The 15,202-nt window shown below is 40.4% G+C and overlaps 1 long non-coding RNA gene across 2 annotated transcripts in view; it reads left to right on the forward strand.

Annotated features, from left to right (window-relative positions):
* LOC125699472 (uncharacterized) overlaps positions 1–15,202 on the forward strand; it is a 280,743-nt gene that overhangs the window by 22,951 nt on the left and 242,590 nt on the right. Inside the window, exons 1-2 of one of the 2 annotated variants that reach the window (XR_007379577.1) lie at positions 6,178–6,265; positions 8,941–9,079. This is a non-coding gene — a long non-coding RNA (uncharacterized LOC125699472). Of the gene's footprint in view, positions 1–6,177; positions 6,266–8,940; positions 9,080–15,202 lie in introns of those variants that run through there. The other variant, XR_007379578.1, reaches the window with a different exon arrangement.

Genomic DNA, 15,202 nt, shown 5'->3' on the forward strand with positions numbered 1-15,202 from the left:
GTGACATTGGCCTTCCCAAGAATCAGTCTTGGAAACACGATGTTTTCTTTTCTTTGGCTAAGATTGTTCATCGGCCTAGTCATACAAGTGACTGGCTCTTTAAAGCAGAACCTTTCCATTACAGTCACGGATGTTTCTTCTTCCTACCTCATTCTTTCACCAGTCACGCCAAAGTTATCACACACTACATTGCAATCCAAACATTCTGGTTTTAGTGAGAATGCATAAATTATTTTGATTTGTGATTGCTGTGGACTCTGAAAGCTTGTCCTGTGCTCATTCCACAGAAATCATTCTTAGAGACACTGCATGTTACATATGGTTTGGAAGGTCAACTTTGTAGGTGGCTTCAGAGCTGAGTGATTCTCGTCAGTACTGAGAACCAAATCAAGCAAAATCAAACATAGAAGAACCACCACCAGCCTGACCACATTCAGCTACATCCCACTGCTAATATCAAGTTGATAGACTTTTAGTCCTGGAATGTAAAGAACCCAACCCAAGCCAAAACAAAACTGAGAACCAACTACCACCCTAAATCTAATGAGACTTTATCTGTCTTGGTTTTTTTTTCTTCCTGGGATATAATAAATTAAACATAGTATGAAATGCAAAAAGGTTACATTGAGACATATAATATTTGAAGGTTTAATTCATTTTTCTAGTGTATAAGACACAAGGCTATTAAATTTTTAAAGCAGTGATCTCCTGAAGTCCCTACTTTATGAGGGCTTTCTTCATAAAGATAAATGGTTTCCTTGCCAAATCAAATGCAGATTTGAAACAAATTAAGTTAATGTTCAACGGTACAAGGTAGAATGGATGGGGGAACTGTTTTATTTTGCATTGTAATAACCATATACACCTAAATCAATAGCTGTGGAAAAAAAAGGCAATAATATCACGTAACTGCAGGAAATGAAATATAGTGAGATGAAGGGGGGAGCGGGTTGCAGAATGAAAGGATTTGTATTGGAATAATGACATTTCATTAAAAAGGGAAGGAGTGCTATTGAATATAAGTCCATACCAGTAAATTCTATTTCTTATAATAACACTTGAGATGAGTTAAAGTTGCCCAAGTATTGTGATAGAGCATCTCGCTGAATTCCTTTCTCATATTATGCTGTAATTTTATGTTAAAAGAAAAATTTGAAATGTTAAAGAGGCAGTGCATGTTTTCTAAAGTGCTTTCTATTCCTCCTAATGTTTCATTTAACTTGTATATTATCCTGTGCTCCTGCAGTCTGAGCAAGAGGGAGTTTATCAGTTTTGGTCTTCTGTGAGCTTCCATTAAGGAAACAAAACAAAATGTGAATTCGACACTGGTGAAAGGTGTTGATTGAGAGTGCTGGGGATTAAAGCTCTCTTGTTATCCACGGCACAGGGTTGGGCTGGTGAGTAGCAATGCCAGCAAGCAGTAGAGCGAGTCCAAGCTCCCTGTAACATTGAAAGGTCAGATTCTCAGGAAGTGTAAATCAGCAGCTATTGAAGATACAGAAGTTAATACTTCAGAATGAGACTGCAATCTTTTTTTCAATGCATCTTGAAAAGGAATCCTGGTTCCCCCTGGAGTAAATGGCAAAGATCGCACTGTTTTCAGGAGGATAAGGATTTTGTCCTCTTTGTGTCACCTCTGGAGTTTTGTTGAAAGAATCACCAAATAAAATCATAGAACAGAATCATAGAATTGTGTTGGAAAGGGCTCTTAAAGGCCATCTAGTCCAACTGCCTCGCAATGTACAGTGACATCTACAGCTCCATCAGGTTGCTCACAGCCTGGTCCAGTCTGACCTTGAATGTCTTAAGGCACAGGGCATCCACCACCTCTCTGGGCAACCTTTATTATAAATAGCTTTTTCCATATATCCAATCACTGGAAATATCTTCACTTTTAGTTTGGAACCATTTCCCCTTGTCCTATCACAACAGACTCTAGAAGACAGCAAGCTACTCCATGTGTTTCGTGTCAGTCATTTCCCGTTTTGAGATTGCCCACAGATGGACTAGTCCCAAAGGCTGGGCAACTGAGAGATACATGTGACTACTGGAAGTCAAGATGAGACCACACTGTGAATGTCACCTATGTCAGATCTAGAGGAGCTCATTGGAGGGATATGTTCCTTTTGGTCTTTTGCATTAACTTGGGTGTCAGCATGGGCATCGCTGCTGAACCTCTGGTGAGTGATCATCTGAAACATCACTTGCAGTACTAAAAAGAAAGGGAGATTGGCAGTGTCCTAATGCCTTTATTTCAGTTGTACCAGCATGGTTGGAACTTGAATGTCAGGCAGCTGCCTCAGAGCTTTTCCTTGCCATTCCTGTACAGTGTATGCAGGGCACATGAAGTGACCATAATCTCTTTCAGCAGTTTTTACACTGTCTTCTTTTGCAGACAATGTCATAAAAAACATTTAGCATAGAGCTAGACCTGTATTTGTGTATTAATGAAGACAGGTTTTGGAACTTAACTGTGACTTACTGACTTGCACACTGGTGGAAAGATAAGGAGTCCAAAACCAAGAGAACGTGGTACCTCTTAGTGTCAATCTCGTGCCATCATATCAAGACTTCTGTTACTTTTGATGTGTTTCTGGCAATTATAGAAATCCATTAATGCTTTACTTGGATTTCCTGTACTAATTAAATAAAATTATTTTGGTGAAAAATACACAAACATTCAGAAAACATTTGGATAAAACTTGGCTCATTAGAAATTGTGGCACCCTGTCTGCCCATCATAGAAGAGACATTTTTGTTCAGAGCTCGTGGCTTAATTTCCTTTGAACAGACGTCTGAACGATCCCCTGTGTGCAGTTAAAGGATGAAACTTTTCCCCACATACATAGCTCTGCATCATTGTTCCCCCAATACAATTTGCATCTGTGTCATTGCTACTTATGCCCTGAGCAACCAACCAAGGAGCCATCCCTTTGTGCTGAGCCAGTGGGGGGCTTGCTTTGAATTATTTTTATACTCATAATGAGCTATGTACTTCACTTGTTGGTTCATTTGTTTTAATAGGGATGGGTCAAGCAAATTTCAGACCTCATTCAGTTTGAAGAGACTCATTGCTAAGAGCACTCTAAAATTATATATATGTGTACCTGAGGATGTCTGAATTCCTTAGCATGCTTCAAAACAAGATCCAAATATGAGCTCGCTGAAGCAAATCTACTTTTCAGAACTCTATATTGTGAAATCAGTATCCATCTGTATCAGCAGGAGTTAGTATCATCATATCCTGAACGATCTAGGGTTCATCTGGATTCCTATTAATATATCTCACCTGAGAACATTGTGAGCTACACTTTCCATGCAAATGAAAAGTTCATCAACATGTCGACAGGACACGGGGTGACTGGTAGCATCTGAGGATCTGGCTGTCTTTGATTCAGGCCATGAGTGAAATGGGAACTCAGTGGAATTAAGTAGTCTTCTTAAATACATTTTAAAAATGCTTTTTTTTTTGAAAAAAAAAGAAGAAAAAACAGGAAAAAAAGTTTACCCACACTCTCATGTAATGTGGCACTGGGAGTTTCATTTCACAATATGTACAACTAATCAACCTCTGATTTGTGCATTGCTATCACATTTTCTGGTTCTGTTTCTTCTGGATAGGACACCTGGCATGTGATCCTTTAAGTTGCTTTTTAATTTTATTCCTCAAGCAATTAATTATTGTCATGTCCTAGAATCTGAGCTACTCTAAGCAACTGTTAGTGGATTTGTCATGTATGCTCACCACTAAAATTCACAAGTTGTGCTGTCCTATCAATTACATAAGTCAACTGGAGAACAGAAACAGTGCTGCATGGTTTATCTAAATAACAAGCACGGACTTAATGGTAAATATTCACCCTGAACTTTCCAAGAACATCTTGTAGCATAAAAAAATTTACTGCAGAAATTCTCAGATAGTGATTTTAGATAATCGGTAAATGTAAGAATTTCACTGTGTTGCAAGAACAGTAAAAAAAAAAAAAAGATGAAATATACTGAATAAAGATTTTATTGTGAGATATTTGCTCAGCTCTGCAGCAGCATCCATTTTTTCCCCCTATATAAAAATAATGAAGTCAATAAATGTGTTTAGGTGACCTCGGAGACTTACAAAAAGGATGTTATGAGATGGGTGAACGCTGGATGCAGTATTTCATTCAGATGCTGAACAGCTGTTGTGGTAGACAATGCTGGCATCCTGTTTTTCACCATTAATGCTCACTTAAATTGCTTTTTGATTGTGTATATATTCTACCATAGTGTGGGAATGTGAAAAAGACTCCTAACTTGTCCGCCATTCTGTCTCACCTGTCTGTGCAGCTTTCTAATGTGTAATTAGAAATGGTGAGTCAGGAAGCTTGGTGGGCACTGTGAGGGACTGCATCCAGCTTTGTCCAGATGCTGCTGATAAGCAGCCTGCTGGATGCTTTTGGCCACAGCCTCTTTCTAGAGCCCATTGGGCTGATTGGGCCTAGTGCAGATAGCTAGGTACAATTTCCTTGTTCCCATGCACAAAAAAAAGTAAAGGGATGGCCCCTTGTGCTTTCCTTGGATGTATTCCTCCTAGGAAGTTACCTGCCTTGGTTCCTGTCCGGTCCTAAGTGCTGTGTGCACAGAAATTTGAAAAATACTTTACAAGGAGATTAACAAATTAGCACGTTAGGACCAATTCTTACACAGATTTAACATTTGTGGCAGTTGTGCATTTCTCCTTTGCAGGATGATGAAAACCAGGGGAATTTTGTGTTAACAATTAACAACATGAAGAGAATTCTGTGTTAGCTTGACAACATTTTCTCTCCATTTTCTCGGAGTTCAGTATTTATTTTCCTTCCAATCCAACAGCTGTTCAAGTGGAGGGGCACACCTTGTCAATTGCTGAAAGACCTCCTTTGTAAATTGAGTGAGAGTGTGCGATTTGCCCTGGAGCATCTTTTGTAAGTAATTAGTGCAAATCAGTCAATAGATCTGTGTTAGCAGCACCTTAAAAATTGCACTAGTTTGGAAAATGTTGCAGTCTATTATATGCTATCTCTTTTAAGTGCCATTGGTTTAAAATGTGAGAATAATTAACCATTTTTAAAAACAGATCAGTAGTACTTTTGATACAGATGGCTTTATGCATTTATGCAGCAGACTGCTGACACGGTAGGTACCTGCAGTCTTCCACTTATTAAGTATAAATGTACTTCTGAGGTATTTCCCCATTAACTACTTACACTGAAAAAGCAAGGATATAGAATGATCCTTTTGACTTGCTCACTCTATGGGATGTTCCAGCAGCTCCACAGATTTTCTTCATACATGAATCGTCTGTTTTGCTGAGCTACAGCAACCCAAGAGGCAAGCCAAATGGAGGGGCTCTGATCTTATTATGGGGTGGGAGGGGAAGGGTTGAGCTGTATAGATGTGTTGGCTACCATGGGAGGCTGCTTGGGATCCCTGCCGAGGGATCTGTGAGTCCGAGGACCGGCTCTAATGTCCACTTTGGCATTTCAGGGTCACACATGGCTGTCAGACTCCATTGGCACTTCATCTTCTGTGGTGCAGTTTTTTCGTCTGCAAAGTACAGATGCTGAATTGCTCCAACCAGCTCTTTGCCCCTCACTGAATTCTTGCTAATGGAGTCAAGTCTTTTTTTTTTTTTTTTTAATGGAGAGAGATATCATTTGAGTCCTCTGTCTTTGTCAGATTTTGTGGTTTTGCAACTTCATGGTTCTGATTCCTTTTCAATGCAGTCTGCCTTTCAGACCCTGGGGAGATGAACTCCAGTGAGTGTGCTGACATGAGGAGCGCTCTCAAAAGCACATCTAGAGGCCTCCACTCCTTCATATTCACATACCAGAGCCCACTTGTTTGTTGCTTGTATGAATAATTAAAAAAGAGTTTTCAGTAGTTTAGAAAATTTAATCAAAACAGAAAATAATCTCAGATCCTGAATAATACTTGTTTGAAAATGATGTCCACTGTATGTCCATCACTCTGAGATGAGCCTGGCCTGCCTTTCTAGCTGTGTGTAGAACACAAGCTGTTTAGAGGACTAAAAGACAGTTTTTTAGGTTTTAAGAACTCTAATTAAGCAATCATAACAGCCCTTTAAATAAATACAGCTTGCATTTACATTTTAACATGCACTTCTGGTATTTGTTTAATCCTTTTTCACCCCATCTGCAGCAGGCGTTCTGAATTCTGCCACTGCCATGACAGGAGCCTTTGGACTCAAGCTGCCATGGTGCCTGAAGTCATCACCAGGCTGGGAGAGGTGGGTTGAAACTGAAACGCCAAACGATTAGAGAGATGCAGTGTTCTACCCCACTCAGATCCAGATCTTGCAAAGCAATTAAAACTTAATTCTCATCAGAAATGGTGTACGTTCATCTCAGCTGTATAAAGTTCAGCGTTCCCTGCAGTCAGAGACCTGGACTGGCTTTTCAGAGGAGCTCAGCAGGCACCAACCCTTGTTAAGAACAACAGGGTGCTGCTCAGGATTGAATGCCTTTGAACATCTGATCGTGTCGCTTTATTTATTTATGTAGATTTGTGTATGCACAGATATATACAACATGCCCAGGAACAAGCATGCACACACACGACAGCTCTAGGGCCTGGATTTTCAAAGCATCCTAGGAGAATTCATCAAGAGATGGGTGCCTAATTAAAATTCATCTCCTTCCTGCCTTTGGCATAACTTAAACCTACAGCTAAAACCTAATACCAAAGCATGACTCAGGGGCAGCAGCATAATTCAGTAAAACCCACAAGAAGCAAGCTAGGCAAATTAGCCTTCCTTTCACCAGCCCTACAGTTCCCCATTTCTTATTTGTGAGTATGGAAGGAAAATGACAAATGAATGCCAAGCCTGTGAAATACTGCCCGTAGGTGGGAGTCTGGGGTCGGGGGCTCCCTCTGCCATGTATGTACATACTCTCAGCAAAAAGAGTCTGACTGTTGTTGGGACTGCAGTGTGCTGTTGCATGGATGTGTGAAAACCATACCTGGGTTACAGACTACTTTCAGATACTTTGCACTGGAACTGCAAATCACAGTAGGATCAGTACATTGTCTCCCTTCATTACACTGCAAAGCAACTGACAGATTCCCCAGAATCCTGTCCTTTATCTCTATTTACAAAAAGAAAATCCTGCATCCTGAATGATGATTTACCAAACTGATAGTTTTATAACAGAATGCAGTGCTGTTTACATTCTAGCCTTGGTCCCAGGGAGGAGGAGGGCACCTGAGCTCAGTGCCTCGCATCTATTCTGTATCCAATACGGCTAACTTAAAGAACCCACCAGAGGAGGAGATGGAAAATGTTCATCAGTAAAGCTTTTACATCACCATGAATCTCAAAATCCTTGTTGCATAGGATATATCCTCATTGGGTAGTTTGGAGGAGTGTAGAAGGTGAATTTTGGTCCCTGGAGGCTGTTGTGGAGAGGCAGGGAGCTGAAGGCCCCTCTTTCTAACCGAGCTGAGAGCCAGGCTGGTTTGCAGCCTGGGACAGAATTGCTTCTCCAGCAGCTGAACAGTAAAAGAAAGTGGCTGCAAATACATTTTGCTGCAGGAGTGATTCTCTGTTTGTGTTTCTCTCAGAAGAGGCTGGCAGGACGGGGCCTTGGAGAGCACGGGAGAGGAGCTTTAATTCCTGTGTCTTGCTCAGATTTGGTCAGAAACCAGCACTGAGTTGTTCCTCCCGAGCTGGTGTGTGGAGATGCTTGGGGCAGAAAGCTGTGCTCTGCAGTGGAGCAGGCAGGTGGCTGTGAGCCTGCTACCTCTGACCTGATGCATAGGACCCCTCGAAGGGGTGAGAGCCCAACTCCCCATTTTGTGCTTTTGCTCCTGAGTTCTGCATGCATTTGGCTCAACCCGAGGCAATGGACCCTGACACAGAATAGCTCAGAACCGCTTGGCCAAATGATTTGTTCTTTGGTTGCCAGCATCAGGCTGTAAGCTACTTTATGGAGTCAGAAAGAATGAATCCCAAAGCACTTTTGCTTCCCCAAACCAGTCAGGTTTGCTGCAGTTCTCTCGCTTATGCTTTTGGATGGTACTGACAGTGGAAAATGGATTTTTAATTAAAAAGAAAAGGTATTAACAAATACCTCACATCAAAGCAACTGGTCTCTACCCTAACTAACCCAGGCTGCTTGCCCCCGCCAGGCTTCTGGACAAACACACTTCACCACTGTGATCTTAAGAGGCTGTAGTATCTTTCAGACAAGCTCATTCCTTAGACTTAATTAAAACCTAGTTCACTCCTTTATTCAATTTATGAGGCCTAGCCAGTAGGATTAAGCGATTACAGGCAAAAAGCCCCATTTGTGAAACACTCATAAGCTCAAGCTGCTAGACTGCTCAGTTGTACTCCATTAAATTAATAAGGAATGAATAGACTGATCCATTATGAATAAAGCTGTGGGGAGCCTCAGCATTGCCTCAGACTCTCTGCACACTCCTTAGAGAACATTTGTGCAAAATGATTATGTTCATATTCATTCAATTGGAATTCTATAAAAGTGGAATGCATAAATTACTCTAAAGATGGGGAGTTTATCTTAAACATTAACTATGTGTGTGAATTAATAAGACTATTATAAAACCATTAGCATTCAGTGTATTTACCTACGTATGCTGCATACCTAAACTAAATTCAACAATTGTTCCTAATTGCTATTCTTGTTGTGTGATCAAGCTGTGGCTCATTTTCCCTTGTAGTTCTAATATTTATGAATTAGATTTTCTTTCAAAACTTCTGAATGCACCTTTCCTGCCCAGGCTTTCATTTGCTCCTAAGTTTTTCAGAATGTCATAAAACGCTGGACTGGATCGTATTGATAAACAGAAGATCAACAGATGCATGCATGCAGATGTGTTAAAGGACAACACTGAATAGTGAACATACATGCTCAAAACAAAACCTTTGTCTTTTATAAGGCACCAGATGGGCAAGAAGGCTACAGCTTCTGCAGGACCCGGAAGAAATGTCCAGATCCAGAGGGTGAGGAATTCATCTACCAGCCTCTCAGGTTGTGAATGTGCAGTCTGTTTCTTCTGGAAGAGCCCCAAGTGACAGGTAAGAAAAGGAACACAAAAACACAAAACAAAAGTAGGGTGGGTTGGTTAAAAAGAAAGCACAACAGTTTTTAGAGATTAATCCAGGTGTGTGTGATGATAAGTAGGAGTGTGCTGCAGGAGGAGGGAAGGGCTCAGGGCTGAGCTGCCTGGGGGAGATGCTTTGAGCAGATGACTTCTCCGCCTGTCATTTTTCTTCCTTTCTGCCTTTTGAGATTCGCTCTGTTGGTTCAGGTGAAGTAGTGGATCCTGTGGGATTAGTGAGTTGATTTGCCAGGGGTCAGGCTGAAGCCAAAAGCCCTGCATTGCTAGGACTGATTCAGTATGTGAAATGGCAATGAGGGATACCTAAGCATGGTATTATTTTCAATGCTGTTCCTGAGCAGAGCAAGGAAGTTGCGTGTTAACATAGGTTAGCTAGCACATCTGACCTTCATTGTTCCCAGTGGAAGCAGTGACAATCTATTAGTCCTCCACAAGGAATATCACTGTCTCACAGCAGCTCTGAAAATCCCCCCAGGACACTCCTGGAACAACAATAATTCAGCAAGAGTTCACACAACGTTAGGGCTCTGTGAAATATTTGTAACAAATCTCGCCTGGATTGAGAGGGGGATGTGGTAGGAAGGGGGGGAGAGGATCTGTTTGAGAGGAGGCACAGACATTTCTAACAAGGCTGACCAGGTGGGAGTTTTGCAGTAGGAAAATTGTGCTTATGCTCTTGACATGAAATGGCCAAATAGATAAAAGAAGGCGGAAATCAGGTTTTTAGCCCAATCTTGCTTCTGAAGTAGAGTATCAACCTCAAAATCTGCATTTTAAAATGAAAGATGAAGAATTTAAGCTAGGAAACTGGGAAGCCAAGAAAGAGCCAGCTGAGCTCTCAGGAAATGGAGTGATAGTTTTAATACAGCTTGTAGAAAGACTATTTGAATCAAGGTATGATTGCTCTTGATACCAAAATAATACTGTGTATGGATAAGTAAACTTGTAGAAGATTTTGATGCATGAAATGTCTGCTGAAATCTTTTCACCAATGTGCTTATGGAATAAAAGGGTATGAGTAAAGAAATTCTTAGGTTGGCTACTGGGTTGCTTAGACTTTATCTTCTCATCTTCAGTTACGATATCCTTTAGAACACATTCTGTCTTTTAAATATTCCTATATCCTTTAGCATGCAGCACGCTTGCGTTTTGTGTCCTAAACTGGAGCACAGGCTATTAGTGCTTGCAGTGGGGAGACAGATGCCTCGATGTGGGTGTCCTGATCCAGCACTTTGGGATTAAGTAGAGATACAGCGTGGTCTGTGTTCAGGGCTAACCTCTAACTTGCTGTTTTGGAGATCTTTCGATTGGGAGGCCTATCTCAAGGCGCAGAGTTACTTGATGTCACTGGGGCCTCTGGGTGGCTTAATCCAGGCTTGATAGGATTAATAAACGAATTCTTGACTGAGCCTGCATGTGAAGGCTGTATTGGAGAAAGGCTTATTCTTTGGCCCAACTCCAGGAGAAACTAATCATCATGAACTTCATGCAGATTTACGATTATTCTTGCAATAGAAAGGGTTCGGCCAGCACACTGGCAATAACGAAAAGACTGCAGAAAAGAACAAAGCCAAACATACACAGGACAAACATGGTATATAGGTTTGTTTCCTTGAAATCCTTTGGATTTTCACGGAGAACTGATGTAGGAGTGCTATCATGTATTAAACCTGATAGAATCGTTATGCTCATCTCGACTCCAGGAGACAGAAATATCATGCAGCATTATTTTTTCAAGAGAGATGATATCACTAAATAAAGTGATAAGAAAGAAAGTTACTGTAGTAGTATGAAATATGTCCACTGGCTGCCATCAGCACAGTAATCTTTTATGTTCAAACTATTACTCAAAGTACGGATTATTCAAATGCTGTTCTTCTGTGTCATTCTTTTGGATGATCTCTGGGTGCCTGTACAAGTCAGTGAAAAGAATGCTATCATTTCTGGTTGCTCCTTAAAAAAGTGGTAGTGAAATAATGTATCTATTACATTTCAGTACACATATCTATATACATATTGCAAATACAGTATTATAGAAAGGATTTTAAAAGATGCTATTTAATTATCAAATTTCTAATTTAAAAAAAAATGAAAAACTCATCCAGAATTTTAAGCTTTCTTCTTTTTCTTTCTTTTTTTTTTTTTTCTTTTTCATTTTTGTTACTTAAAGAGGGTTGGAAAAGGTTTTGCAATCTATTTTCAACACTGGGTTTTTAGGTATGCATGGATTTGTTAGATTATCTCCTACTTGTAGCATTTTCTTAAATAAGGCTGTGGAAGAGTCATTAACATGAAAACCAAAGCTCTTTCACTTTGGTTGCAAGCTTTTTGCTTTTTTTCTTTCTTCAGTACTAAATTTTTCACATTACAACATGATTTTCCTGCCTCTTACACAAAAAGGACATAATGGGTGGACAGAGGCTGTAGAATTCTTTCTTTATTTAAAGCAGCAGACCAGTGGTTTATAAGATCCAGTATCTATCTCAAAAGAAGATTAAAATCACTTGGCCAGCCAGGCAACACAAGATGGCAACAATTCTTCTGTGATCCTTGCAAGTGATTAGTGTATTTCTAGTACCATGGGGACTGTTAATCCTTGTGACTTAAACTAAGTAGTGTAACTACAGATGTTACTACTTTGTAGATTCTGCATTATTTGGATCTCATTAATGTGTGACATGGTTTATGAGCTACATGATATGTGGTGTGTGAATGGGTATACAAGGACGGGGTGCCTCCCACTTGGGGGGCTGTATAAAGGCTGATTTCATTTTGTGTACATGCTGTATGGGTGAGCATAAATCTTAACTCTGGAGAGTCAAGAAACTGCTCGCTACTTCCCTGTCCTTGCCTGAGAGGCTAAATGGAATGCATGGTTAAAGCACAGCAGGAGCTGAGAATATGTTACTAGGTTATCCTATTTATTGGAAGACGCCAATGTGGTCATGCTCTGGGCACGGGGCATCCCTTCTCTCCTGCAAAAGCACTTGTACCAGTGCTGATGTGGGATACTGCATTCTGTGTACTCCTAAGTATTTGTGGTGATACTGAATAACAACAGGTTGAGGGGAAGTTGCTTACTAATTCACAGTGGAAGAGGGTGGGGTCATCTTAAAACAAGGTAACCAGGACTCTCCACCCTGTGTTCAGTGAGATGCTACCATGACGTGTCTGTTAGGCTTTGTACTGCTTGTGCCTCCTTGTTCTCCCTTACACTGACACCTGGGGCAAGTCTCCAGGTCTCAGTTCTGTTTGATTGAGATTGAAAATAGCAATTTAATTTAATTCCTCCGCTGTAGACAGCATGGTAGTAGACAGCATGGTAGTATTGATGATCCTGTCCTGGATATCATTTCTCCTTGACGTGAAGTCTAATATCTTTGAAAGACAAATTTGATAAATGATGACAGCAGATACCATGGATAATACCCACATGAGTATATATGTTCCAGAATATCGTTTTTCACACGTTTTGCTGATATTTATGAATTTTGTGTGCTCAGAACCACTACTAGCAGTGTGACATGGAGACGTAAGCAGCCACTGTATGTGGAAATGATGAGTTGTTTCCTCTTATGTTCTAGATAGGTGTTTGCTTGACAGCTTTTCATGGGAAATGAAGCAAGGAGATGTTCCTAGTGGTGAGAGAAAGAGAAAGGTGTCACCTCCTGTAACCTTTTTGGGCACTGTGGATCACTTGTTTTTCTTAAGATGCTGTGGTAATACATTCCTGTTCATCTTTCATGAAGAGATTCCTTCCTTGTCTCAGTGAAGCAACAGGTAATGATATGGATGCACTTAATATATTTGATTTGCCTTCAGATATTCACGTTCCAGTGTAAACATATCATATAGCTATCTTCCCCCTTGAAAACAAGCAGAATATCAAAAAATAGCACCACCCATGTGTTTACATCACCAGAGTCATAATGAGGAAACTTAAGTAGTAATGTTTGCTTTCTGAGATGTATGCATTTAAGTATATTGTTAGTCTGGAATCTATGGGAGGCATAGAAGCTCCAATCTAGTGGGATGAGCCCGTTTCCTAATGATGATCCTTGGAGTGCAGTCTGAAATTGAGACGGAAGAAGATGTATTTAGGGTGCAAGGAGGCAGTAGGGTTGTCCCAGGAGCTGGCACTGTTTTCTTTGTAACATTCACCATAGCACTTGCTGAAAAACGGATCAGCAGGAAGAGGGTATTGACCCCTTTGATTCGAAAGTGGGTCCTGAATGGGTCTTCTGATAGATTGAATACTCTGTTAAAAAGTAATTCCCGTGAAAGCATAATGCTGCCAAGGTAGAGAGAGGGATAAAGGTCGACTTGGTAATAAATGATAGATATATAATAGTCTAGGAAGATGTGCTAAGATTTTCCAAAGTTTGAAGGGGGATAATTGGTCTGTTAGGTAATTTTCCATTTCTTGTAATATCTTGCCTTTTTTTTTTTTTTTTTTTTTTTTTTTCCTATTTGCCCTCTCTTTACGTGTTACATTTTGGCCAATTTCCCTGAAAAGCTTGAGACTCATTATGTACTACAGGATTGCAAACAGAATAACCATATAACAATGACTTTCCAGTTTCCATTGCATCTCACTCTGACTCCCTGCAGTACCAGTGGGATTAGGCTTGGTACCATGCGATGCCAATCCCAGTATGCTGCTGTTCTGTTGTCCCATGCTGTATAGTGGATCAGTGGATGAAGCTACACTATCTCTTCTGGTCTGCAAGCATGTAATTCCGAAGAGCAGTATCCCCCAAAGGATAATAAGCTCTTTAATAACAGTAATGTAGCAACCACAATCATGAAAAAAGTGATTATATTCTACATAAAAATATAAAAGCTCATTTGATTCTGAGGTCCCCAGTGGCACATTACCTGGACTTTTATTTAAAATATAACATCTCTTACTTATATCTTATTCAGGTCCTTTGTTAACACTAATATAAAACTCCAGTAAAATCGTCATTGGAGGAATTTAATAAGGAGTGGGTATGGCTCAGCAATGCTGCTAGTTCTGAGTCCTTTCATGAATCTTATCTGGAAAATCATGAGACTCTCTGCTTGAGTGGTATTACTGAACCCCACTTTGCATATGCAAATATAGAGAGGGCAGATAAGAAGATCCCTTCTTTAAAAGCAGGGCTATTTCCTCTCCTAAAATGGGAATGCTTCTACAAGCACGTTTCATGAAATGTGAAAGTCCCTTCTTGTTTATTGGCTTGCTCTTAATTCATGATGATTTCTCTATTCATCAAATCCAGAATAGCTCTAGGAATCTAGAATGACACCAGGGGATTTTCTTCCACATATCCATCTGAGGATCTGAGAGACGAAGCTAGCCAAACCCTACTCTATAGATCGTCTTATTGTAATTCTATCCAACATGGGTAGTAAAGCAGCCTGCTAAATATTACTTGCCTCCCAGTATAGACAGTATAGAAGTTCTTGAGCCTGTGGGTAGACATCAAAAGAATCTGAATTCCAGCAGCAAATTTTTGCTCCATCCCTTGTAATCAGTACAGTTGAACAGAAATATATTCAGACTTTTTCTGTTTTGTCCTTCTTCTGTCAGTACCACGTTATTTCCTATCGAAGGCTCTAGGCTTTCCGTCGCATCACCGAGGAATGGCTCCCCATGCTGTAACTAAGAACACATGGCAAGCCAATAGCCATCAGCCAGAACAATGGCACAGATCAGTTCTAGAAAGGCCAAATGGCCAAAATAGTGAATGGAAGGATGGAGATTTTAATAGGAGGTGTATGTAGGAGGTGAAATCAGAGACAGAGCAGAAGATAAGGAAGTTAGCAAGTAAGTGGCACAAACAAATCTCCTTGTGAGCTTTAACAAGGGTGTTGTGGTGAGCTTTGAGGCTGTGGTGTAAAATAAGCTTCTTTATACCAAAACTTTGAGTGTTCCTGGGGGCCAGGGGCCTACCTTCCTTTCTTGGTGTGCTAATTGTCTTCTGTCTACTGGAAGCAAGCTAATTGAGGTAAAGAAACATGTTGCTTCTTGTTTTGCAAGTATATGCATACAGTGAAAGTCATGCTGGGAGCTCCCTTAGAATGTTGTGTGGCT

Source organism: Lagopus muta, chromosome 12, assembly GCF_023343835.1.
Source record: "Lagopus muta isolate bLagMut1 chromosome 12, bLagMut1 primary, whole genome shotgun sequence".
NCBI lineage: Eukaryota > Metazoa > Chordata > Aves > Galliformes > Phasianidae > Lagopus > Lagopus muta.